Source organism: Giraffa tippelskirchi, chromosome 8 (genome assembly GCF_054371585.1).
Source record: "Giraffa tippelskirchi isolate mGirTip1 chromosome 8, T2T-mGirTip1v1.2.pri, whole genome shotgun sequence".
In the NCBI taxonomy this organism is placed as follows: domain Eukaryota; kingdom Metazoa; phylum Chordata; class Mammalia; order Artiodactyla; family Giraffidae; genus Giraffa; species Giraffa tippelskirchi.
In genome coordinates this window covers 39724260-39751760 of record NC_137282.1, presented here as the reverse complement: position 1 = coordinate 39751760, position 27501 = coordinate 39724260, and the positions used below count along the sequence as shown (strand labels likewise).

Here is a 27501-nt window from a genome sequence, read left to right as displayed (position 1 = left end):
TGCTGTTAAGTCGCTTCAGTCGTGTCTGACTCTGTGCGACCCCACAGACGGCAGCCCACCAGGCTCCGCTGTCCCTGGGATTCTCCAGGCAAGAACACTGGAATGGGTTGCCATTTCCTTCTCCAATGTATGAAAGTGAAAAGGGAAAGTGAAGTCGCTCAGTCATTTCCGACTCTTAGCGACCCCATGGTCTGCAGCCTACCAGGCTCCTCTGTCCATGGGATTTTCCAGGCAAGAGTACTGGAGTGGGGTGCCATCGCCTTCTCCTTAATCTGTACCTAGTGTTGTTTTAATTGTGTCTGTAAATATTATCTCAATGAAACTCCACAACAATCCTTTGAAATGGTACTAGTATTTTTATTAAATTTAAGGATGTAAAACTGATCAGGGGGAGATTAACTTACTAAAATTCATGTAATTAATGAACTTTTGAAATTTCTGACACAGAAGTTCATGTTTCAGCTGACACTATATATAATACTGACCACTAGTGTGACTAAAAAATATTTGACACAGAGTATGTTTTATCTAGTATTAAACTTTTAGCCTAATGTGGGATTTGAAACAGGTAAATTTCCCCTTAAAGAAATAGATTTTTGTATGAGAGATCTCATTCTCACTCCATTATTTTTAAAACATACTCTTGTGATTTTCCTTTTACTTATATTCACTGCATTCCATACATTAATATTTTTAGATATTCATGTTTCAATGTGAATGAACTTGGTTATATTCATTTATGAGAAAAAAATTACTTTCAAAACATCCCAGTCATTTTTATTATTATGCCAAACAAATAATTTGGCATTAGATTTAATAATGTATTATTGGTTTGAATGATACCACATAAAGAAGTCTTCAAAATATTCTGAATTTAATGACTTTATAAACCCTTACACATATTCAAAACTCAAATTAATTTTATACAAAAAAATGTGAGGTCTTAAAGTATTAAACAATAGAGGCCTCTTGAATCCATGATTACTATTTGTTAATCACCAAAGGTGTATTTAAATATATTTATATCACATCCACAAAAGAAAAAAAAATAATATCTTTTTATTCAGTCTTTCTTTCCAAATGTATTGTTAAAAAAATCCCAAGAAAGTCTCTCATGATAGAAAGCTTGTATGTAATGTGAGCCTCAACCCAGGCAGACGTTTTACATTTATTCAAACTGTAAAATTGCTAGTATCTAGAGAACTTGTGCTGAATCAACTTTATTTAAATGGAATATCGCAGCACATTCACAATAGAAGCCTATACCTTTTCCTCTGCATGATAATATAAGCCTTTATATTGTTCAGAAAGAAAATTCTCAGAACATTAAAGAAAGTAGAAATCCTTATTATTCAAGAAGTTGGGTAGAAGAAATGTGATGACTCTGACTTCAATAAAAGGCAAGTTTTATTCCAAACAGTGGATTCACTTTTATTAGGCACTGTACGTTTTTATGGTAATTGCCAGTACGGTTTATGCAGCGAAATTTGAACTATGGGATAATATAAATTTCATTATTTTCTATAGAAAAGAAAGTAAGGTAAGTCTATCTCATCTCAAAGACTGATATATTCTGATTTTTATTTGCTTTTCTCATAATATTACACTTACTAGTTGAGTATTTGAGGAAAATTCAAAGTTTAATGATACATACCTTGCACTTACAGAATAAGTCAGATCTATTTCAATTAAAAAAATACACAGAGCTTAGTGAATTTTCCTGTATTAACTACATTTGTGGCCTTTAAAGTTCTCATGTTTGCTGCTACCTGCAGACAGTTTTCATTAAAAATTCTATTCCATCAAAATCAATTACATTTCTCTGAGTCAGTATTAAGCACTTAAACTGTACAAGGTGCTATTCATGACCAAAATGATAAAATGACATTTGATGTAATTTCTGCTCTTTATTAGTTTATTGTTTAATTAATTCATCTTCCAAATTAAGCATCACCCTTTAACTGTGGTGTGTGTGCTGTGCTGTGCTGTGCTTAGTTGCTCAGTCATGTCTGACTCTTTGCAACCCCACGGACCAGGCTCTGCTGTCCTTGGGGATTCTCCAGGCAAGAATACTGGAGTGGGGTGCCATGCCCTCCTCCAGACATTAGATAACTACTTCTGTTCAGTAACTATAGACTTCTCTACTTGTAACACATTTAATTTAGTCCAAAATTAATGTTTCTGGTAACGTCTTTCTCATTTTAAATCTGTGTGACTGAGATTGTCATGCTTGAGGGTAAATAGAGAAAGAGATGTGAGGAGAAATGAAGTGTGTAAATGAGCAAATGGCCAGACCCTGACTTGCAATTCATAGCCAAGATCTGTGTTATAGATCCAAGTTCTTTGGGAACTTTGGAAGAGTTTAAAAAAGAGCGATTACATGATTCAAATGATCATGCTTCAAAATCTGTTAAAAAGAAGGAATAGAAGACGTGGAGCATCTAATAAAGACTTTAGATGGAGAGGCTAGGGAAGAAGCGATATTAAAATAGTATTTCAGAAATAATGAAAAACCTGAGTCCTCAGGCTAAGGAAACATGGTTTGGGGCAAAAGTAGTAAATGTAAATGAGTATCAACAGTCAGCTAGGACAGAGGAAATCAAGTTAAAAGCAGCTGCAAAGAAAATGCAGGCTACTAGACTGATAGAATATTTCTTAAAAGCAAAAATGTAAGCCAGAAAATTATAAAATAATGTCTTTAAATTGCTCATACAAAATGTTACCAAGTTAGAATCAAATACCCAATAACCTCTTGTTTGATTTAAATGCAAATAAACTATTTTTAGTAAAAATCAGCATAAAGCACTAAGATAACTGAGCTGCATAAACTGCTCAAGACGGCATTTCAACAAAAGCAACACTGAAGCCAGATATAAGGAATAAAATTTCAGAAGAAATTTGGAGAAAATAAATTGCTATATAGAGGAATTTTAAAAGATTAATTCTAGAGGTGGAAAATGTTGTCATTAATGTAATATGCACCCTTATGGGGCTGCACGCATGCTAAGTCACTTCAGGCGTGTCTGACTCTTTGTGATCCCATGGACTGTAGTGCACCAGGCTCCCCTGTTCATGGGATTCTCCAAGCAAAAATACTGGAGTGAGTTGCCATGCCTACTCCAGGGGATCTTCCTGACCCAGTGGTCGAACCCACATCTCTTATGTCTACTGCATTGACAGGAGGGTTCTTTACCACCAGTGCAACCTGGGAAACCCCTTATGAGGCTCATATAACATAATGAACAGATTTAAAGTTTTTAACTGTAGAGACTAGATGCTAGTTAGATTTTCACCTTTAAGAAAAATCTGCATGTATTTTTAAAAGATAAACACAAAAAGAAAAATGATAGATGTAGACATTCCAAATCTTTAGAGTTGGCAGGACTAGGTAGCAAGTAAAAGAAAAGAGAAAACTTGGTCAATCCATTAAGAGAAAAACTATGGAAAATGAGTGATAGTCATACAAGGTAAGATGTATAAATTATTAAAACTACATTAATGATAATAAATACAAACACCATGATATTTAATAAAGGTAAATAAAAAATTGAACAAAAATGTAAATTAACTAATATTCAAATTATTAAAGACAAATCCAAATCAAAATGATATAGGTTTAAAGACATGGGATATAAGATACATGGACAAGCAGATAGATGATACATACACACATACATACCTACCCACCCACATATACCTCAGGTTAAAAAATATAAACCAAATAATTTGAATAAGTTGTATTAATATTAGTAAAATAATCTTATATAATTACTGATATTATTAAGTATCAAAATGAAGAAAATCCCTACAATTAAATAAAATATTAAATTACTGAAAACATTATAATGGCACAAATGTAAGTTTCCCAGTTGGCTCAGTGGGTACAAACCTGCCTACGATGCAGGAGATGCAGGAGATGCAGGAGATGTGGCTTTGCTCCCTGAGATGGGAAGATCCCCTGGAAGAGGAAATGACAACTCACTCCAGTACTCTTGCCTGGAGAATCCCATGGACAGAAGAGCCTGGTGGCCAACAGTCCATGGGGTCGCAAAAGAGTTGGAGACGACTGAAGCAACTTAGCACATATACATGCATGCACACATGCAAGTGTAAAATTTAGCTAATAAAAGTCAAAATGTGTGAAGCAAAGAAAAAACGTAATTACAAAGATCATTGTTAAAAATGCAGTGAGAATGAGGGATTGTTCACGACTGGAAAAGGTCAGTTTTCATTCCAATCCCAAAGGACAATGCCAAAGAATGTTCAAACTACTGCACAGTTGCACTCATTTCATATGCTAGCAATGTAATGCTCAAAATGCTCAATGTAATGCTTCAAGCTAGGCTTTAACAGTGTGTGATCCAAGAACTTTCAGATGTACAAGTGGATTTAAAAAAGGCAGAGCAACCAGAGATCAAGTTGCCAACAACCACTGGATCTAGAAAAGCAAGAGAATTCCAGAAAAAACATCTGCTTATGCATTGCTGACTATTCAAAAGCCTTTGACTGTGTGAATCACAGAAAACTGTGGAAAATTCTTCAAGAGATATGAATGCCAGACCACCTTACCTGCCTCCTGAGAAATCTTTCTGCAGGTCAAGAAGCAGCAGTTAGAACTGGACGTGAAACAACAAACTGGTTCCAAATTGGGAATGGAGTACGTCAAGGCTGTATATTGTCACACTGCTTATTTAACTTCTCTGCAAAGTGCATCATGCAAAAATGCCAGGATGGATGAAACACAAGCTGGAATCAAGATTGCCAGGAGAAATATCAATAACCTAAGATATGCAGATGACACCACCGTTATGGCAGAAAGTGAAGAGGAACTACAAATCCTCTTGTTGAAGGTGAAAGAGGAGAGTGAAAAAGCTGGCTTAAAACTTAACATCCAAAACAAGATCATGGCATCCAGTCCCATCACTTCATGGCAAATAGATGGGGAAACAATGGAAACAGTGACAGACTTTATTTTCTTGGACTCCAAAATCACTGCAGACAGTGGCTGCAGTGATGAAATTAAAAGACACTTGCTCCCTGGAAGAAAAGCTATGACAAACTTAGCATATTAAAAAGCAGAAATATTACTTTGCCGACAAAAGTTGGTATAGTCAAAGCTATGGTTTTTCCAGTAGTCATGTATCTATGTGAAAGTTGAACCATAAAGAAGGCTGAGCAACAAAGAATAGATGCTTTCAAATTGTGTTGGAGAAGACTCTTGAGAGTCCCTTGGACTGCAAAGAGATCAAACCAATCTTTCCCAAAGGAAAGTGAAAGTCGCTCAATTTTGTCTGACTCTTTGTGAGCCCATGGCAGGCTCCTCCATCCAGGGAATTTCCCAGGCACGAATACTGGAGCGTATTGCCATTTTCTTCTTCAGGGGATCTTCCCAACCCAGGGATCGAACCCGAGTCTCCTACATTGCAGGCAGACTCTTTACCATCTGAGCCACCAGGGAAGCCCAAGTGAAAGTGAAACTCGTTCAGTCGTGTCTAACTCTTTATGACTGGACTATACGGTCCATGGAATTCTCCTGGCCCAGAATACTGAAGTGGGTAGCTTTTCCCTTCTCCAGGAGATCTTCCAAATTGGGAAAAGTTTAGGTCAAGGCTGTAAATTGTCAGCCAGGGATCGAACCCAGGTCTCCCACATTGCAGGCGGATTCTTTAGTAGTTGAGCCACAAGGAAAGCCCAAGAATGCTGGAGTGGGTAGCCTATCCCTTCTCCAGTCTATCTTCCTGACCCAGGAATTGAACTGGCTCTCCTGCATTGCAGGTGGATTCTTTACCAACTGAGCTATCAGGGAAGCCCATGCCCTAAAGAAAATCAACTCTGAGTATTCATTGGAAGGACTGATGCTGAAGGTGAAGTTCCAATACTTTGGCCACCTGATGCGAAGAGCCTACTCATTGGAAAAGACCCTGATGCTGGGAAATACTGAAAGCAGCAGGAGGGGAGGACAGAGGATAAGATGGTTGGATGGTATCACTGACTCAATGAAGATGAATTGGAGCAAGCTCCAGGAGATGGTGAAGGACAGGGAAGCCTAGGGTGCTGCAGTCCATGGGGTTACAAGAAGTCAGACATGACTGAGTGACTGAAGAAAAACAACAAAAAATAAAATATTACTTAAAAACTTATAACAACCCAAATGTAACATTTAGCTAATAATACTCAACACTATATGAAGGAAAGGAAAAAAAAAAAAAAAACAATTACAGTAGTATCTGATTAAAATGCAATGGGAATGAGGGAATGTTAACAGCGCTCTCTTGGTAATAGATCAGAAACAAAAATTGAAAAGAATTTAGACAGTTTTGAGCTTGCCTGTTTTCTCAGCTGATAAAGAATCTGTCTGCAGTTTAGGAAACGTGGGTTTTATCCCTGGGTAGGGAAGATCCCCTGGAGAAGGAAATGGCCACCCAGTCCAGTATTCTTGCCTGGAGAATTCTTGCCTGGTGGGCTACAGCCTATGGAGTCACAAATGTCAGACATGACTGAGCAACTAACACACAAACAGTAGACAGTTGCAACAAAATAATGAAAATGATTGAAGATACCATGTATAAATCACTACATTTAATGCACAGAAACATGGATGGTTTTCAATTACATGAGCACTTTTAACATGCTGCTGCTGCTGCTGCTAAGTCGCTGCAGTCGTGTCCGACTCTGTGCGACCCCATAGACGGCAGCCCCCCAGGCTCCTCCGCCCCTGGGATTCTCCAGACAAGAACACTGGAGTGGGTTGTCATTTCCTCCTCCAATGCATGAAAGTGAAAAGTGAAAGTGAAGTCTCTCAGTCTTGTCCGACCCTTAGCGACCCCATGGACTGCAGCCCACCAGGCTCCTCCGTCCATGGGATTTTCCAGGCAAGAGTACTGGAGTGGGGTGCCATTGCCTTCTCTCTTTTAACATGAGCTAGGCTATAAAGAAAATCTTAACAATGTTCAAATAACAGCAAGCATCTGAATTTGCTATTTGATAAAAATGTAATTGAAATAATAAACACATTTAAATCTCAGTACTTAAACTTCAAAATAATGCAGTATTCAAAGAAGAAGTCACAGTATAAATTTGGGATATTTATAACTGAATATTGATAAAATATTTCATATTAAATATTTCTAGGTGCAATTTAGTAGAAATCTACAGTTAGTAGAAAAAAATAAAAGTTCCTAAAAGCATATGTATATATATAGTTACATGCATTTAACTATGTACATAAACTCAGCCAGCATACCCTTAATATATGTGAACTTTTTCGTATTCAGTTTTACACCAAAAGAAAAAAAAAGTCAACATTTATTGAACTCTAATTAAAAAATGCATTCTGAAATATTTAGGAGTAAGCATATTGACAGTCTTTAATTTACTCTGATATGCTTCAGAAAATAAGGTGGACAAATACATGGATAGAAGCATGGATATACAGATGATAAAGCAAGTATGGCAACATATTAACATTAGAATTCAGATTGGAATATGTAGATATTCCCTATAAAATTATTTCATCTTTGCTATATGTTTGAAATTTTTAAAAAAGCTCTATCTTAAAGAATATATAGAGTTTTAATCAGCATGGATTGGAAGTTATCTACTATATCACAACAGTGAGGTACAGGAATTGATAAGGTTTTACATAGAGTTGTTGCTGTTGCAGTTAAACAAAGGTTCCTCTCCTTTTATGGACATAGGCAAGGTTCTTCGTGAATTTATTACTCAGATGGAATTAAATCATGCCTCACTTATTGTCATACTGCTTCCAATATTGCTTTAAAAATGTCTCATAACCTGGCATTGTCATAGATCATGTACTGCAATGTAGATCTGATCTTTTTCCATTCAAATCTAAATTTTTTATTGAAGTATATTGATTTACAATATTATATTATTTTCAGATGAATAACATAGTGATCCAATATTTTTATAGATTATACCCTATTTAAATTATTTATAAGATATTGGCTATATTATCTATATTATAGAATGTTGTGTCTTTGAAAGTGAACCGTATTTAATAGGTATTGGTAATTTTTTGTAATGAAATATCTGATATACTGAATAAAAGGAAATACTTGCTATAGTTAATGATTCAAGGTAATTAAATTACAGTATTTTTCCTTCAATTTTTGTGGATTGTTTTAAATGACCATAAAGTTGTCAAGACAAATACTTTTAACTGTGATAGAACTCACTACTTAATAAATGGAACTGTTAAATATTTCCTTGGGTTACATGTGTTGGGACAAAAAAAAGAAGATGATTATGATCATTCAGAACTCTGATAATTAGAAACATCTTATTTAACAGGTTAAGACATTGCAAATATAAGTAAATTTCCCAAAGCTGTGTGTCTTTCAAATGACTTCTTGAAATTTCAGACTCAAGATCTTTGACTCCCTGAGACTGTGCTTATTATACTGTAAAATATATAAAAAATAAATGTATATAATATGCCCACCAAATCTTATGAATTTATAATTGGAATCTTTAGAATATTCTGAAAAATAGCAGTAATTAAAGTTTAACACTGTAGATATACTTATAAATTTATAGTACGCAAACATTCTATTACTGTGACAAAAGACAGTGACATCTTTGCATGTATTTGGACATAAGTGACAAATTGACACTCAGCAAATTCCTCTTTTTGATCTTTTTGTTTTCCCACTGAAATAATTACAAAGTATGTGTCTTTGAGCACAAATTTCATAATTTTAATCTTAAGAAAAATGATAAATTATAGTTCATCAAAATTTAACTTTTTGCTTCAGAGAACCCATTAAGAAAATGAAAAATCAAGTCACAGACTATGCCTCTGAAAAAGGACATTTAATACTTGTTATAAAAAAAAGACAATAACATTTGGGTACAAACTTTAAACAGACATTTCACTAAAGAAGATAATTGCAAATAAACATATGAAGAGACAGTTCACACCAATAGGCACTGAGTAAATGAGAAATAAAACCACAGTGAGATATCACTAAACATTATCAGAATGGCTGTAACTACAAAATATCAAACATTGGTAGAAATATAATATAACTGATATTCTTATATATAACTGATAGATACCTGAAATCTTATTTCTACTTTGAAAAAAAAAGTTTGTAAAGCCTCTCAAAAATTATATATACACTTACTCTGTTACCCTCTAATCTTATTTCTAATTGTTTACCTAAGAGACATAAAAATGTATATCCACAAAAACCTGTATTTGAATGTATAATAGCTTTGTTTGTAATCACCATAGATGGCAAAAAATTAAATGTTTCTTAACCATCAAATGGATAAACTAATTTTGGTACATCTATACAGTAGAATACTACTTGACAATAAGGAAGACCAAATGGAATGACATACTGACAGGTATGGATCTCAAAAATAGTGAAAGAATCCCAGGGAGGCTACTACTTTATGATTCCATTCATATGCTAGCTATTTAGAAAGTACTCAGATCAGTGGTTTGGATAGGATTGAAGAGACTGACTGAAAAATGGGAAATTTTGAGAATATGTGGTGGTTAAGTAACTAAATACACTTATGAAACATTAGAATTTAAAATTTAAAACTGTGAATTTTACTCTGTGTAAAATGTTTAACCAATTCTGGCTTCTTTAAAATCTAATTTTGCTTAAAAAGACTCAGATCCAAAATACAATTAAATTTTAACATCAGTTTTTAGCTTTCTAAACAATATCTTGAATATGCTCCATTATAATACATTGTTTAATGATACTTCTAACTTTTTTGTCATCTAGAATATGAAATGTAAGATGAAAACCAGATTTCTGAGCTTTCTAAATTATCGTGTTTATGACACGTAAATGTTTAATATATACATATTTATACTACAAAGAATGCAATGAAAAACCAATTTGATTACAAGCTTTCTTATTTATCAGATTATAAACTTGATAATCTACATTTTATGCACAGGTGAATGCAGTAATAACTGTCCTAAAAGGTTATTTCCCACTATCTAGTATCATCTGGAGCAACACATGCTTGGACAATGATGAAAAAATGTCACCAGTCTCCAAGCTGTTTTTTTTTTTTTTTTAATCCGCCTAATACAGTTAATCAGCTGCCAAATTTAAAGTATCACTTTCTCCATTTTTTTAATAACCCAATCTGCCCCGCCTTCTTCCAATTAGTGTTTAGCTGCACATAATTTCATGTGTAATTCCCATTAAGCTGCTAGCACACATCTGGCACAAAATGTGGGTTCAAAACTTATAGCTATTATAATAATAACTTTTATCTTCATAAGAGATATTTTCATTTTATGTGATGAAAAGGAAGTTATTTTAACCTCCTTTGTGGAAATTTATTTTAAAATCCATTAAATTTTTTAAGCAACAGCTTCCTACAGCATATTATATTTCTGGGCATGGCTTAAAATGTGTTTCAGTATTTTCGGTCTTGAGAGATTGTTAAATATTAGATATGCAATAACAGTGCTGAAAATGAATCTATTAAAGCTCATTCTATACCAGACACTATGCTAAGTGTTTGGGATTCAATAATGTATAAAAAAATATGTCCTTTTCATTCACAGAAACAGTGTTTATGTAACAAATGGTATAAACTGCTTACTCGTGCAGAAAAAATTATATGCTACTTTACATTTAAATTATATAAAAATTTAGATAACATAAGCAATCTTCAATTAGGAAAAACAGCCTTCAGTAAAATTTAAGGCTTTATGTGGAAATAATATTGAAAAACATCATGTTTAGGTTTTACATGTAATTTTTTAACCATATGAAATAGAGTTATGTTATGTTATAAGGCTTTAGAGAAGTTGTATATATGGGATTGTGTTTATATGTGATTTCAATAGATGAACAGATTATTTCAAAAGCCAGATGAAACCACAAATGAAAATAAAATTGGATGCTTATAACATCACAACCATTAAAATTAAATTTTATTGAATTAAAAGTTTTTTTTCATTAAATTATAATCTCTTTGTTTGCTTGGATTAGTGAGATATATTAACCAGGCATGACGGAGTAGCTATCTAGAAAAAAAAATGGAGTATTTATAAAAATTAAAACTTACAAATTTCAAAAGCACAGTCTATAGAAAATAAAGTATTAGAAAATATTTGCAATCAATTACAGATAATCTCTTAGAATTTAACCAGGAAAACCTTATCATATAAATATTGGCAAAAGATATAGATAAGGAATTAAAGACCTGATCAAAGTAGTCAAATATATATTCAATTATAAAGTTATTGGAAACTAATAGTAGTCAATTAGGGTAATCAATTAATTATTAGAAGTTTCTAAACTTTTTTTGTAAAAGTCCAAATAACAAGTATTTCAGGCTTTATGGTCCACATAAACTCTCTGACATATCTTGTCATTCTGTCATTGTTGTTCAGTCCCTAAGTCATGACTAACTCTGCAACTCCATGGAACAGCAAAACAGGCTCCTACATCCTCCGCTATCTCCCAGACTTTGCTCAAACTCATGTGCATTAAGTTGGTGATGAGATCTAAACATCTCATCCTCTACCACCCACTTTACTTTTGCCTCCAATCTTTCCCAGCATCAGCGTTTTTTCCAATGAGGCAGCACTTAACATTAGGTAGCCTTAGTATTGGAGCTTCAGCTTCAGCATCAGTCCTTTCAATGAATATTCAGGGTTGATTTCCTTTGGGATTAACTGGTTTGATCTTGCAGTCCAAGGGACTCTTAATTGTCTTCTCCAGCACCACAAAGCATCGATTCTTTGACACTCAGCCTTCTTTATATTCCAACTCTCACATCCATAAATGACTAGTGGAAAAACCATAGGTTTGACTATATAGATCTTTGTCAACAAACTGATGTCTCCATCATAGTAGCCATAGTTAATAGTAAGTGAATTGGTGTGATCATGTTGCAATAAACTTTACTTATAAAATATGTGGTTAGTTAGATTTGACCATTTGCTGACCCCTACCTGATAAGATAGGACTTCCCTGGTGGCTCAGAGGTTAAAGCGTCTGCCTCCAATGCAGGAGACCCGGGTTCGATCCCTGGGTCGGGAAGATCCCCTGGAGAAGGAAATGGCAACCCACTCCAGTATTCTTGCCTGGAGAATCCCATGGACGGAGGAGCCTGGTAGGCTACAGTCCATGGGGTCGCAAAGAGTCGGACACGACTGAGCGACTTCACTCACTCACTCACTCACTCACCTGATAAGATTTACAGTTTTAAAAACAGATTAAAATACGTTTCATCAGATATGTAGGAGCAATAGTACTTTTTCCTGTGGGAATAAAAGTTATGATAGCCTACTTGGAAAGCAATACTGAATGTACCTTTGATCAAATGATTGCACTTCTGGGGATCTATTTCTTCTCCAAGATGGAGGAAACAGTTATACACCAGCATATTGATGTACATACACACAAGATACTTTGTGGCAGAAGAAAAAATTAAAATATAGAAAATGTCCATAAATCAAGATTTTTTGTTGTTCAGTTGCTAAGTCATGTCCAACTCTGTGACTCCATGAACTGCAGCACACCAGGGTTCCCTGTCCTTCACTAGTCCCTGAGTTTGCTCAAACTCATGTCCACTGAGTCAGTGATGCCATCCAACCACCTCTTCATCTGTTGCTCCTTTCTCCGATTGCCCTCAATCTTTCCCAGCATCAGGGGCTTTTCTAATGAGTCAGCTGTTCGCAACAAGTGGCCGAAGAATTGGAGCTTCACCTTCAGCGTCAGTCCTTCCAATGAATATTTAGGGTTGATTTCCTTTATGATTGACTGGTTTGAGCCCCTTGCTGACCAAGGAACTCTCAAGAGTCTTTTCCAGCACCACAGTTTGAAAGCATCAGTGCTCAGCCTTTTCTATGGTCCAACTCTCACATCTGTTTATGACTACTGGAAGAACCATAGTTTTGACTATATGGACCCTTTGTCAGCAAACTGATGTCTCTACTTTTTAATACACTATCTAAGTTTGTCATAGATTTTCTTCTATATATTATACCATATCAGTAACATATTAGGCAACAAGATATTAAACAAATATGCAACAAATACAATAATAATTACAGCAGTTGTACAAGCTCTACATACATCTGAGGAAACAGTTTTACTGGGAGCAAATGATATCGAGATAAACACCAATATGATGTAATATCAAATTATTTTAAAAAAAAGTATGCTAAAAGTATCTAGGCAAAAAATTATGATTACTACCAAAACAGAAAATTAGCTGTTCCTAAGAATTGTTTGTAATACTAATTACTCTAATACACATCACTGATGTACCTTAAACCTTCCTCTGTATTTGAGATTAAAAAAAAAATAAGGTCCAAAATATGATGTACATTCCAGGAATAGATGCAAAAGTACATGGTACTCAGGTGTATTTCAGGAATGTTTAATATTAGTGAATTGATATATACACTAAATCAAATTAATAACAAGGAAAATTCATTAATATACACTGATATATCAATATTTTTTGTTATTCATAGTTCAGTTATTCTTTTAATGTGTTATGGTATTAGCAATGATGGGACTTCCCAGGTGGCACAGTGCTAAAGAATCAGCCTGCCAATGCAGGAGATACAGTAGGTATAGGTTCGATCCCTGGGCTGGGACCATCCTCTGAAGGAGGAAATTGCAACCCACTCCAGTATTCTTACCTGGGAAATCCCATGGACAGGGGAGGCTGGTGAGCTGAAGTCCATGGAGTTGCAGGAGAGTTGGACATGACTGAACATACACATGCATAATGAAATTAAACCATAGAGATATATATTACATAATATATATTTAATATATGAACAACTCTAAGCATTCATTGAGAAGAATAAATACCATGTCATTAGATTCTTCACAAATGAGAAAACTGAAAATATAAGAAATATCTCAATAGTCTTAATGATAATTAAATATTGTATTTATTCTACAAAATCGGAGACATCTAAACTGAACATTACTGCTACTGCTAAGTCACTTCAGTCATGTCTGACTCTGTGCGACCCCATAGACGGCAGCCCACCGGGCTCCGCCGTCCCTGGGATTCTCTAGGCAAGAATACTGGAGTGGGTTGCCGTTTCCTTCTCCAGTGCATGAAAGGGAAAAGTGAAAGTGAAGTCGCTCAGTCGTCCGACTTTTACTAACATGCAAGAAAAGAAGTTACAAGTAGACACTCACGTTAGGACTCAGAGTTTATACAGGTACTGCCATTCTAAAGCAGTTTTAACACTATATAATGAGCCTTGGCAAGTATATATGCTCTGTGACATATGAATAAACTGTTAAAGGTCTATATATATGATGTGTATGGATCAGTCATTATGTTATTGATAAAACTGAATTATAAATAGCATGTAATTGCTATTGGATGATAGAACTGTTTGTGATATTTATTACTCTATTTTCTTTTTAATGCTTAATTTACTTTTCAATATATGTGTATTGCTCTAATATTCAGGATATATAAGTAAATATATTTCTAAGTTGTCTTTAAATCTATTATTTATAAACAGATTAACATTTTACTCATATGCCTTGAGGGGTTTGTTTCAGGTGTAAATTGTTATGAAGTAATCACTTGGCAGATAAGATGACAAAACACCATAAATTTTTGTGTACTTTGTGGTGCAGGAATACTTGAAGCAAAATTCACTAGCAACTTTAAAAGTGGGGGATGTTCTCTTGTTTATAAGACACTTATAAAAATTGTTTGCTGCAGAACTGTGTCCTATATGTGGATGGTTTTCAAAGAGTTGTCAACGTTAAACTTTCTTACATATATATTATAAAATATATATGTATATGTGTGTAGTTTTTTTAAGTTAGTAAGTGTATGTTTAAATTACCTAGTGAGATTATTTGCATTAATGACTGTGCAAACATCAATGGATATCATGTCCATCTCTTCAAGTACATTGAATTAAATCAATTCATTATGGAAAGACCTAGCTTCTTCTGTGCCCATGTGAACAGTGAAGAATTCAGGGTAAATTTTACTTTAGCAGCAAAATGGGAACTTGATTGTAAGAACACCCTATCTAAGAACTAAACAAAAAATACCCAAAGAAATGTTTACTAAGCATGGAAATGTCATTCACAGAAAAAAAATATTTCAGAATTCATCTCCTGTTGTCCAGCTGAAAAATATACTAAATCTGGAAGCTAAAAGAAATCTGATTTTTCCTTTCTCATATCTTGATTTTATGCTCACCTAGTGTATTATGAAGCAAAATTGTAACACTATAAGATAAAATTGATTCAGTCGATAGTGGGCTAACGAAATGGATGGAAGGCTGATGAAACAGTTAGAAAACAGATAAAATGCCCTGGGGGTCTACAATCGAAGCAGCAGGAGTCAAACCAAGATGGTCTTTAAGAACACTGCTCCCTGTGCCAATACTCATGTCCCCATGGGCTCGGTGCTCCACCATTGGATCCATCTCTCCATTAATCAGTTACAATTTGGAGATCAGGGACAGATGATCTCCTTAATCCCTCTGACTCACTTGGGATATCCTCAGTGTCCGCCATACAGAGGAGCAGAGGGAGAGTCTAGCTCCTTCTTAGCTTTCATGAGAGGCAGTAGTGGGAGGCTTCAGAGACTGTCATGTTGCCAAGAACACATATAATAGAGGATTTCTTCAAAAGGATGTACAGATAATATTCTTAATAGAGGGAGAAGGAAGGCAAGTGTTTTTTTTTAAATTCTGCTATACCAAGGAAACCTTGATAAGTAACATGATTTCTCAAATACTTCATTCTATGAGAAATGACTGATAGGCTCTTGATAAAGTCATTTGTATTCCAACAATTGAAAAGTATACCTTCTTCATTAATAAACAGCCATCTTGTTTATTCGGTGTTTGTATCTGAACTTAATCAGTAGAACTCAATAATTACCTGTGGATAATGAGAAAACCTATATTCTCAGAGGCTGAAAGTCACACTGTAGATGGTTGCTTTGACTGCTCGATGGTTATCGAAATACGTATTCAAAAGTGAAATCCTGGGATGTGTCTGTAGGAAGTCTAATGATGAATAATTACCTTCATGTCTTTTTACACTTACAGTGTACAGGAAATTTGTCTGAAAAATAGACTTATTGAGTACTTTCTTTTTTTTTTAATTTTTCCCTCTGGGATGTATTCCTCAAGAAAAACTTTTCTGCAGCCCTCAAAATAACAAAGCTGAAAAGCAAAATGCAATGTCCAATGATATATTTAAAAAATAACTCTGAAGAAATAGCTTAACATAGGTAATAGATTAAAGAGCTTTTTTAGTTTTTTTTATTGAAGCATCATTGTTGTATAATACTATACATTTTACATAAGTACAATAGAGTGATTCACAACTTTTTAAGTTTATACTCCATTTATAGTTATTATAGCATATTGGATATATTCCCTCATATTATACAGTATATCTTTGTAGCCTATTTTATGCATAACTTTTTTTTTTATAAATTTATTTATTTTAGTTGGGGGCTAATTACTTTACAATATTGTAATAGTTTTTGCCATACATTGACATGAATCAGCCATGGGTTTACATGTGTTCCCCTTCCTGGACCCCCCACCCACCTCCCTCCCCATCCCATCCCTCTGGGTCATCCCATTGCCCCGGCCCTGAGCCCTTGTCTCCTGCGTCGAACATGGAATGGTGTTCTGTTTCAGATACGATAATATACATGTTTCAATGCTATTCTCCCAGAACGTCCCACCCTCACCTATGCATAACTTTTGTACCTCTTAATCTCTATCCCTATTTTGCTCCTCCCCTTTGTCTTCCCCCACTAGGAAGATTGAGAACCCACTGAGGAGACCTGGGTTCGATTCCTTGGTCATAAAGACCCCCTGGAGAAGGAAACAGCTACTCATTCCAGTACTCTTGTTTGGAGAATTCCATGAACAGAGGATTTTGGCAGGCTACAGTCCATGGGGTTGCAATGTCAGACACACTGAGTGACATTCACTTTCACTTTTTTCACTTTCTTTTTTGTTATATTCACTAGTTAGTTGTGTTTTTTAGATTTCATGTATGATATCACTTATATGTGGAATCTAGATTAAATTTTGGTGTTTCTTTTGCAAATAGGGTTATCACAACATTAACCTTCTTGTTATGTAAAGAATCTGTGTGCAGTATTATGAGAAATTACATCACCCCTGGAGACAGCACTCTGATCTTTCTGACACTACCCAAATGGGCTCTAATCTCAAGGTGCTCCTGATGGATGTGACTATTCTGACTCTGTATTACTGTATGCTGGCCTTTATCTCAGAGGTCACACTTCTGGCCACCAGCATTATGACTGTCAACTCACTGCATGCAAACAGACCATGTCTGTTCTCTCTCCTGGGACAGCATACTCATGGAGTCTTGATCTTGTAGCTTGACCCTAGTATACACACCATCAAAGCAGATGACAGTTGCCTTGCCAACTCTAAGAGAAAGAATATTCACTATCAGAAGATTGCAGTAGCACTCTTATAAATGCCATCTATCATGGTAGAACCCACATTCTCAGAAGACTTATTTGTTTTCACAAGAAGGAAAACTAGCACAAATTATCTTGGCAATAACTAGGGTAAATAAATATCTCTTTGTAATATCTGTTATCCTTGCTTACTGGCCAAAAATGTAAATTCTCTTCCTTTCTCTCATCTCTGTATCCCTCTGAGTCTCACCCACCCCATCCTGATCCCTTGTCCTCTTGACCTTGTCACATCTAGTGACCATCACTACCTCGTGAGCAGCCATTCACTCTCATAAGCATTCTCTGCAGCTTGGCTTTTCTTGAACCTTAAGCTCATAGAATATTCTCCAACTGTAGCCTCATAATTTATAAATTGCTTGCTTAGTTGTTCATAAGACCCTGGCTATGTTGGTTGGCTTAAGCTGCCATAACAATGTACTGTATATTAGGTGGCTTAAACCACAGACCTTTGTTTTGTCATTGCTTTGGAATTCCCAGGTCAAAGTCCAGTAGGAGAGGTTTCTGATGAGAACTCTGATGATAATCTCTTCCAGGCTTATAGAGGGCCACCCTCTTGCTCTGTACTCACATGACATCTTTGCTCACATGCAAAGAGAAAAAATGTGAACTCTCTGATGTCCCTTTTTATAAGGGCATTAATCTTTCTGAACTCTCCGGGAGTTGGTTATGGACAGAGAGGCCTGGTGTGCTGCAATTCACAGGGTCGCAAAGAGTCGGACACGACTGAGCGACTGAACTGAACTTCCTGATTGGCCCCATCTCCAAATACAGCACGTTGGAAATTAGCGCTTCAACATATGAATTTGGGAAGAGGATACAAATATTTACTCCATAACACTCGTTGTATGAAATCATTCTCTTATATGTTGATTTTTTTTTTGTTCCTTTTCCACCTGTTCTGTCTACACTCCTAATGGGCCTGCATCTGTATTTCAACATATAGCAAGCAACTTGATAATATCAAAAAAGTGGTTAAAATTTCACATTTTGTAACCCAGGCTGGATAAAGAAATAGATGAAAGCAAGATAGAGAAATCCATAAACACAATAATAGCTATAATTATGAAAACATACTAGAGATTTAGTAGGTGCTCATAAACAAAGATTAAATTTTCAAGTTAAGAGTTCATAGATACAGTATTTGGGTTTCATGGTAATCAACAAAATGAATGCCTTAAGTACAATGGTGGTTAAGAGTTATCTTCTATTAAATTGCTCAAAAGAATGAAGAGCAAGTTTGTTTTGTTATTTGGTTGTTTTTCCATAAAATCATTAAAATTACGTAGAATGATGACAAGATTCATGGCTGGGAAAAAATGTTTAGAACTATACATGTGTTAAATGCTTAAAATAATTTTGAGTGTTGATTAGTGGACTGTTATGTTGTTGCTTCGTCACTAAGTAGCGTCCAACTCTTTGTGACCTCAGGGACTGTACTCTGCCAGGCTCCTCTGTCCATGGGATCTTCCAGGTAAGAATATTAGAGTCAGTTGCCATTTCCTTCTCCATTAATGCCTTCAATATTCTTTATTAATAGGAATAGGGGGGATGCATGTTTGTATATTCTTTCAGATTTTAAAATATATATTTTATTTATGATCTACATATCTTGAAGTGACTGAAATAATACTGTTAATTCCTGTTTATTTTTTAAGTCTTGGGTCAAGATTCATCTCTTTCTCTGATTCCTCCTCTCCACTGCTGTCCAAATTCTTGATTAGTTAGTTAAGTTGTGTCTTTTTGCACATTGCTAACATTTCCAACTGCTTATGTGTCTGTATGTCTGTAAAACTCTTGAGGAAATAGTATGTTTCTTGTTATTTTTTAAACCACAGTAGGTTTCTTTACCCTGGAGAAGGAAATGGCAACCCACTCCAGTATTCTTGCCTGGAGAATCCCATGGACAGAGGAGTGTGGCCAGCCACAGTCCATAGTTCACAAAGAGTCGAATACAACTGAAGCTACTTAGCATGCACACAGGTTTCTTTAATAAATGAGTGAATGAAAGAATGGTTGATTATCTCTTTTCAACATTTGGTGTCTTTCACTCATGACAGAATCATGTTTCTAATACTGAAGAGAGGGGATTTTTTTTTTTTAGTACTCAACTTATTTATTTTGATTTTTGACAAAACACTGTAAAGACTTTTGACATTACTCCCAAAATAATGAGCTCATGTTACCAAAAATTAAATTTATCATTGCCAGTTATACTCTAAGTGAATGTCAGTGATATAAGCAGTGTATTATGGAGAAAATATATCACAATAAATTGAGATAGAAGGAAATAATAATTGCTCAAAAACCATCATTGAATGGTTATAATGTATGAACTACTGCTGTAGAGACTATGTTTATAGCAGTGTCCACATGAGTTTATACCTTGAATATAGATATTTTTATTCACCTATTTATATAGACATAAATATCCACTGAAGATTGGTGCTCTTATATTATCTCATGCTATATTATTATATATTGTACCTATAAAGTACTATAGACATAATTGTATGATACATATTTTTAAATAACATACTGGGCTTCATTAAAGAGTAGTTACCTGTTGTGCTTCTGTTTTCTTTGGAATTATAGTAATATTTACAAGTTCAAGGGTCTTAGATTTTTGTCTCTATTATGAAAAAATAATGGATTTATTCACCTATTTCCCCCTATAGGCTTCAACCTACACATCTCCCTTCCCAGCAAGTACACATACTCCACAGACAATGCAACACACATTAAAATTTTATTTTTATTATAGCATATATGTGAACCAAAATTGTTAGGAAAAACTGATTTTAATAGAAATGTAACTCACTTCATATTTTAAAAGGTTGTTGAAAGACACTTAAAGACCCTTGATTTTCCAGTGCACTAAAACCACTAATTTCCAGGGGTGAAAGGAGCATTTTGTACACAGCCATAAAAAGGAAAGAAAAAATGCCATTTGCAACAACATGGATGGACCTAGAAAGTGTCATACTGAGTGAAGTAAGTCAGACCAAGAAGGACAAATATGATATGATATTGCTTATATGTGGGATCTAAAAAAAAAGGTTCAAGTGAATGTATTTACAAAACAGATTTACAGATGTATAAAATAATCTTATAGTTACTTGAGGGTCAGCAGGGAGAAGGGATACATTGGGAGACTGGGATTGACATATACACACTACTATATATAAAACAGATAAATAAGGACAAACTGGGACCTTTACTCAATATTCTGTAATGACCTATATGGAAAAGAATGTGAAAAAGAGTGGATATATGTATATGTATAACTGAGTCACCTTGCAAACACCTGAAACTAACACAACATTGTAAATCAATTATACTCCAATAAAAATTAAAATATAAGATTAAAGAGTCTGAATTCAGAATATTTCAAAATTTTAATGAATATTTTCAGAACATAGTACCCCACAAAAAAAGCTTATATTTTATAGAATCACAAGTCCTTTGCCCTAAAACCCAGTTTGAAATTGAGGAGTATACATTCATTTTAAGTTAAATATCTATGTTAGTTGATTATTTTAAAAACTAATTTATAATGAAAGCATATGCATTTTAAGCAACAACTTTTAAGAATTATCTGGCTTTAAAATCATGGCATGCCCCAGGCACTTTTATGTTGTGACCTTTCATTTTCATTAAATATGCTATGTAAAATTGAATTTAGATGCAGTCCCTGCCTTAGTCATAGCTCTCAGTGACTTATAAAATCAAGCAATTAACATATTTTGAAAAAAAAATCATTTTAGTTCAGATCATCATAGCACACTTCTCCCCATGCCTGACTTGACTCCTGTTGCCTGGCCCTGTAAATGATTACGTCATGGAATACTTAGAGCTCATCAGACCACATGAACCCACATGAACATACTGTTTCTCTCCCTTTTAACAAGACATGTCAGAGTAAGGAGACCTAATTTCACACATTAAAGGAAAAGAGACAGCATCACTAATTAGTGATAAAAGAAAGCACATGTGAAATGAGTCTGGGGTATGTGAACATTTTTCCAATTATCAAGCTCTATACTAAAGGGGAAGATGATAATAAACAAAATGAATAGCCTTTGCTTCACATTTTCCTAGAAAGAAAAGACATTGATCATTAATATGGGATGTTCACTCATTTGCCACACACAATATGGCCAAAAATGATTTAACTTTCACAGAGTGGATAAGTATTTCTCAAACAAAGGAAGAATACAGACCATAAAAATTTAAATGTGACAGTAGGGCAAACAAATGATAGTCATCATGTAATTCATCCATTTCATTTTAATTTACTTAGAAAAAATAGTTCAGTTCTATGTAACACAATTGGCACTAATGATAAAGAACCCACATGCCAAAGCAGGAGACACAGAAGACATAGGTTCAATCCCAGGGTCGAGAAGATGCCCTGGAGGTGGGCATGGCAACCCACTCTAGTATTCTTGCCTGGAAAATTCCCATGGACAGAGAAGCCTTGCAGGCTACAGTCCATAGGGTCACAAATAATTGGACACATCTGAAGTGACTTAGCACACACCACAGAGAGGAATTACATTAAAATGGTTAAATTGTTAGAAAATAAGAACATGAGAAAATTAAAAAAAAAAAAAGAAATATCCAGGTCCATGCAAAATTTTTTAAAAGTAAAGTTTCCATTTAACAAGCATTAGATATGTATTTTTTAAATTATTCTAAATGCTAACATGTGCACATACTCACATGCACAAACTCACCAAGGTTGATGATCCTATGTATTTGAACTCTAGTTGCTTTTTCCTCTTTTCCCTAGCCTCATATGGGACATATAACTAAGGATTGCCACCTATAACAAAGCAATATTATCACCATGGGTTCTCCATTTACAAACCAATATTATTTAGTCATTAAGTCATGTCCTACTCTTTTGAGACCCCATATAGCCCTCCAGGCTCCTTTGTCCATGGGATTTCTCAAGCAGAAATATTGTAGTGGGTTGCCAAAAGTAATGGGTAAAGTTATTAAGATGATATCATCCTTGAAGTTCTATTTCCTATAATACTTATTATAGGTTAATACTTACAAGGATTATGCATATTTGTCTAGATGTTGCATTTTTTAACTATATCAACACTTAAATCAGATGACTGAGTGGAGCAGTTTAACCTCCATAATGTATATGGGCTTCATCCAATCAGTTGAAGGCCTTAAGAGCAAAGACAGGATTTGATGAAAAAGAAGCAATTTTGCCACTAGACTGTAACATACAAACTTTGCCTTATTTTCCAGCCTTTAGATTTGGGACTTCAGACTGCAAAATGCCCTGTTACTTGAATTTCCAGCATGCCAACCAGCCCCCATAATCTCATGAGCCAGTTGCTTAAAATAAATTTCTCTCGCTTTCCTATTGTTTCTGTTTCTCTATAGAACCCTAATATGATGATATTATTAATAGCATTTCTAATGCTGGGCTGAAGGAAGCACAAGCTGGAATCAAGATTGTGGGAGAAATATCAATAACCTCAGATATGCAGATGACACCACCCTTATGGCAGAAAGTGAAGAAGAACTAAAGAGGCTCTTGATGAAAGTGAAAGGGGACAGTGGAAAAAGTTGGTTTAAAGCTCAACATTCCGAAAACTAAGGTCATGGCATCCAGTCCCATCACTTCATGGCAAATAGATGGGGAAACAGTGGAAACAGTGGCTGACTTTATTTTTCTGGGCTCCAAAATCACTGCAGATGATGACTGCAGCCAGGAAATTAAAAGATGCTTACTCCTTGGAAGAAAAGTTATGACCAACCTAGACAGCATATTAAAAAGCAGAGACATTACTTTAGCAACAAAAGTCCGTCTAGTCAAGGCTATGGTTTTACCAGTGGTCATGTATGGATGTGAGAGTTGGACTATAAAGAAAGATGAGCACCAAAGAATTGATGCTTTTGATCTGCGGTGTTGGAAAAGACTCTTGAGAGTCCCTTGGACTGCAAGGAGATCCAACCAGTCCATCCTAGAGGAGATCAGTCCTGGGTGTTCATTGGAAGGACTGATGTTGAAGCTGAAACTCCAGTACTTTGGCAACCTGATGCAAAGAGCTGACTCTTTTGAAAAGACCCTGATGCTGGGAAAGATTGAGGGCAGGAGGAGAAGGGGACGACAGAGGATGAGATGGTTGGATGGCATCACTGACTCGATGGACATGGGTTTGGGTGGACTTCAGGAGTTGGTGATGGACGAGGATGCCTGGCGTGCTGCACTTCATGGGGTCGCAAAGAGTCGGACACGACTGAGCAATTGAACTGAACTGAACTGAATATTCACATCATGAGAATTTCAGAAAGAGAGGTGAAAGAACATTGTGCCAGAAAAAAATGTTTGAAAAATAATAGTTACAAACTTTCCAAATTAGAGAAAGCATATAAATTTACCGATTCAAGCAGCTTAGGGTTTATATTGGGTTGGCCACAAAAAGCCAACTGAACTTTCTGGCCAACCCAATATAAACATACACAAATGTTTATAGCAGATGTGTTCCTCAGAGTGGAAATAACCTAAAGATCCCATGTAGGTGAATGGACAAACAAATGGTGGTATAGACACATGATGGAATAGCAGCAAGTAAAAGATTTGCTACATGCAAATGTGTATCAAGTTATGATATGAGTGAAAACAAGCATCAAAAAATTATGTACTGCATGTTTATTTTTATACGATTTTTTAAAAAATGAAAAACTGTGGTTTCAGAGGAGCTGGTGATTGAGATAGGCTGTGGCTGTGAAGAGATACCATGAGGGAGATTTTTTGGGCCAATGAAACTGTGGTGATTACATGAGTATATACATGTGCTCAGATTCATGTAATGGCAGACAAGACACTCAATTTTACTCTAGGTTACTTAAAAATAAGACAAATATTAAAAAGTATATATGTGTAACGTATGCATTTTAATTCAGCCTTTGTGTGCTGTCATTTTGATTTAAGACCCAGTCTTACCATGGGTATTGTGTTGAGTTCTAGGTTTTTTGTTTTAGTTTGTTTGTTTTTTCCTGTTTTTGAAAACATACTCATAATGATTCATATGCTATTTCTAATTCTTTTCCTCTAAAGTGGAACAATACTCAGGAATAAAAGAGTATTTATTTATTTAAATGAGGGGGGAAAAATCCACCAAAAAGCAGTAGAAAGAATAATTAAAATCCTACAAGAGGAAACTGCATCACTGAATGTCCCTACAAGTTATTTGACTCTTTATGAGGCAAATTGTGGCCTTGAAACTCAAGAAAAATGTGTGCTTTTATTTATGTAATACTTGTGGTTATTTAAATGCTTGTAAGTTTCTGGGGTAGATTTCACATTATATAAGAATTAGTTTGCTAATGAGACTAAAAGGCATAAGAAAATTAGTAGTGTTTTATTAAGTATCCAGATTTTCTATCCATTTTTTCTCATTAAGTAACATAATTTTGTGAGTTAATTTTTATTAGCTCAATTTTACACATGTGGAAATTAAACATCAAATGGTTTAGATATGTTCTCCAATGTCAGATAGCTGGTAGGAAGAACAAGTGGAACAGAAACTAGGTAGTGTTTATTATATTAATAAGTATTGCTTAATTCCATTATATCTATTTTGGGTGAAATATAGAACAAAGAAAAATAAGAAAGATGGGTTTCTAGGTAAAGTATAGAAAGGAATATGTCTGGTCCATGTTTCTGAGAAATACAAATGTTCCTCACTTGGGATCTTGGTGTGGCAAATTGCTGCTGCTGCTACTGCTGCTAAGTCGCTTCAGTCGTGTCCGACTCTGTGCGACCCCATAGACGGCAGCCCACCAGGCTCCCCCGTCCCTGGGATTCTTCAGGCAAGAATACTGGAGTGGGTTGCCATTTACTTCTCCAATGCATGAAAGTGAAAAGTGAAAGTGAAGTCGCTCAGCTGTGTCTGACCCTTCACGACCCCATGGACTGCAGCCTACCAGGCTCCTCTGTCCATGGGATTTTCCAGGCAAGAGTACTGGAGTGGGGTGCCATTGCGTTCTCCTGGCAAATTGCTAGGTTATCCCAAATCCTGTCTTCTTCCCAAGAAATTTTGCTGGGCACCTGTCCATATTACCAGAAACTGTGTTTCTTGATGAGAAGCACTCAAGAAATTTTTGGTCTTATCAGTAGGAAGTGAATGAAAGAGAATTTTTCTACTTCATTATTTGCATAAAATGAAAATGCTTGTCCTCCTTTTCAGCTTTTTTTGTCCTTTCTGTGTGCTAGAATGTATATAAATATAACCTAGCCTCAACCATGCAGACTATGACAAGGCCCTTAGATATGAGAGAGAAAACGATCTCTGAATGACGTAGTGGATCTGAGTCACACTGCATTGCTGGCTTTTACTTAGTTCTCTCACTAGAATGCTATGTGAGGAGTAGGATGGATGAGTAGAAAAATGAAGAAAACTATAATTTATGTGACTGTATTTTTGCATAGCTATGTTGTAACATCTTGTCTATGCTCTGATTGCCATATTTGGGAAGTCGATTATTTGTATGTATAGGAATATCATGAAAATTTTTCACGAGGCCAAAGAGAGGACTAAAGGTGATAAGATATAGTGGAAGAAGTAGCCATGTCATTTTGTATGGTTTTGAATAATCCTGGAGAAATGTATTGTGATTGATTTGATTGCAATAACAATTTTAAGAAAAAAACCATGATGCTTTATTTAAAGGAATATTTATATTTATATTCTGATTATATGCATTCTTATGAAAATATTTCAGTCATTAATAGGCCATTAACATTTTATATAATCATTACAATTAGACATCTGCCTAGGTTATAAAGCAATTCATCATATATAGTTTACTATCATTCATTTAATTTCAGTTCATCGAATTGCAATTAATAATTTAGAAGGTGAGAGTAATCACATGGACCATATTGCAACTAAATGAAGAAAGATGCAACAGTCTGCCACAGAAATAGGCTTTATTAAAATATAAGAAAGAGGAAAACATTTAATGTTACAAAGCAAATTAAAAATCCTTACCTATAGTAGCAAATACCTACTCCTTGGACTGTACCCAAAAGTAAATTAAATGAATAAGTTAATAAATCTTTCAGGTCCACAGAGTAATATAAAGGCTAAGGACTAAGAAGAAAACTGGAACACATTTTAGTGAAACACATTTATATTTCAGGAACAAGTGGCTTGTGTTCCAGTAAGTCCCTAAATCAGTTGTTTAAGGCTTATTGTCCATGGATTAGTTCCCCAAGCTATCCTGCAAAGTCCTCTTATATGTAAATTACCTGAAGAAAAATCTCTATCTGTTGTGTAACTTTAGATTCCCCAGTCACTCTGACTGATTGCCAAGAGTTGGCATTTAACGATCTGTCTCTCTTCCTCAAATATCACAGCCAACTTAAGTAAGCGCGAGATTCCCGCTTTTTTACCTCATCAATTACCTAGGATACTCTTCAGCCACCAAAAGTATGGGAATATTTTAGGTTTGTTTTTCCTACCCAAAAATATATTCCTCCACTGAAAAAATCTAAAACCTCTAAACACATCTAAACAATTTTAAATGCTCCCTGCACACTTATTTGATTATTTTGACAATACCCATATTTGTCCCTAAGGAAACCTTCTTCCCTGAACATCATCTATTATTTCAACTATTATTCTTCACTCTTTTGCTCCATTGACCTTCTTCAGATCAGTTCAGTCACTCAGTCATGTCCAACTATTTGTGATCCCCTGGACTGTAGCACTCCAGGCTTCCCGGTCCATCACGAACTCCTGGAGGTTGCTCAAACTCATGCCCATCGAGTCGGTGATGCCATCCAACCATCTCATCCTCTGTTGTCCCCTTCTCCTCCTGCCTTCAGTCTTTCCCAGCATCAGGTTCTTTTCCAATGAGTCCATTCTTTGCATCAAGTGGCTAAAGGATTGCAGTTTCAACTTCAGCATCAGTCCTTCCAATGTATATTCAGGACTGATTTGCTTTAGGATTGAATGGCTGGATCTC

The 27501-nt window shown here is 35.2% G+C and overlaps 2 long non-coding RNA genes and 1 other non-coding gene across 4 annotated transcripts in view; 2 read left to right on the top strand and 1 right to left on the bottom strand.

Moving 5' to 3' along the window:
- Window positions 1-17919, bottom strand: part of LOC145518619 (uncharacterized) — a 30228-nt gene extending 12309 nt beyond the window's left edge. Inside the window, exons 1-2 of the long non-coding RNA XR_014063038.1 lie at window positions 17748-17919; window positions 17326-17445 (exon numbers count right to left, since the gene is read on the bottom strand). This is a non-coding gene — a long non-coding RNA (uncharacterized LOC145518619). The remainder of the gene's footprint in view (window positions 1-17325; window positions 17446-17747) is intronic.
- Window positions 1-27501, top strand: part of LOC145518618 (uncharacterized) — a 356357-nt gene that overhangs the window by 284443 nt on the left and 44413 nt on the right. The window lies entirely within an intron of this gene.
- TRNAW-CCA (transfer RNA tryptophan (anticodon CCA)) lies at window positions 11982-12053 on the top strand. Its single transcript has one exon. It is a non-coding gene; the product is annotated as a tRNA-Trp (tRNA).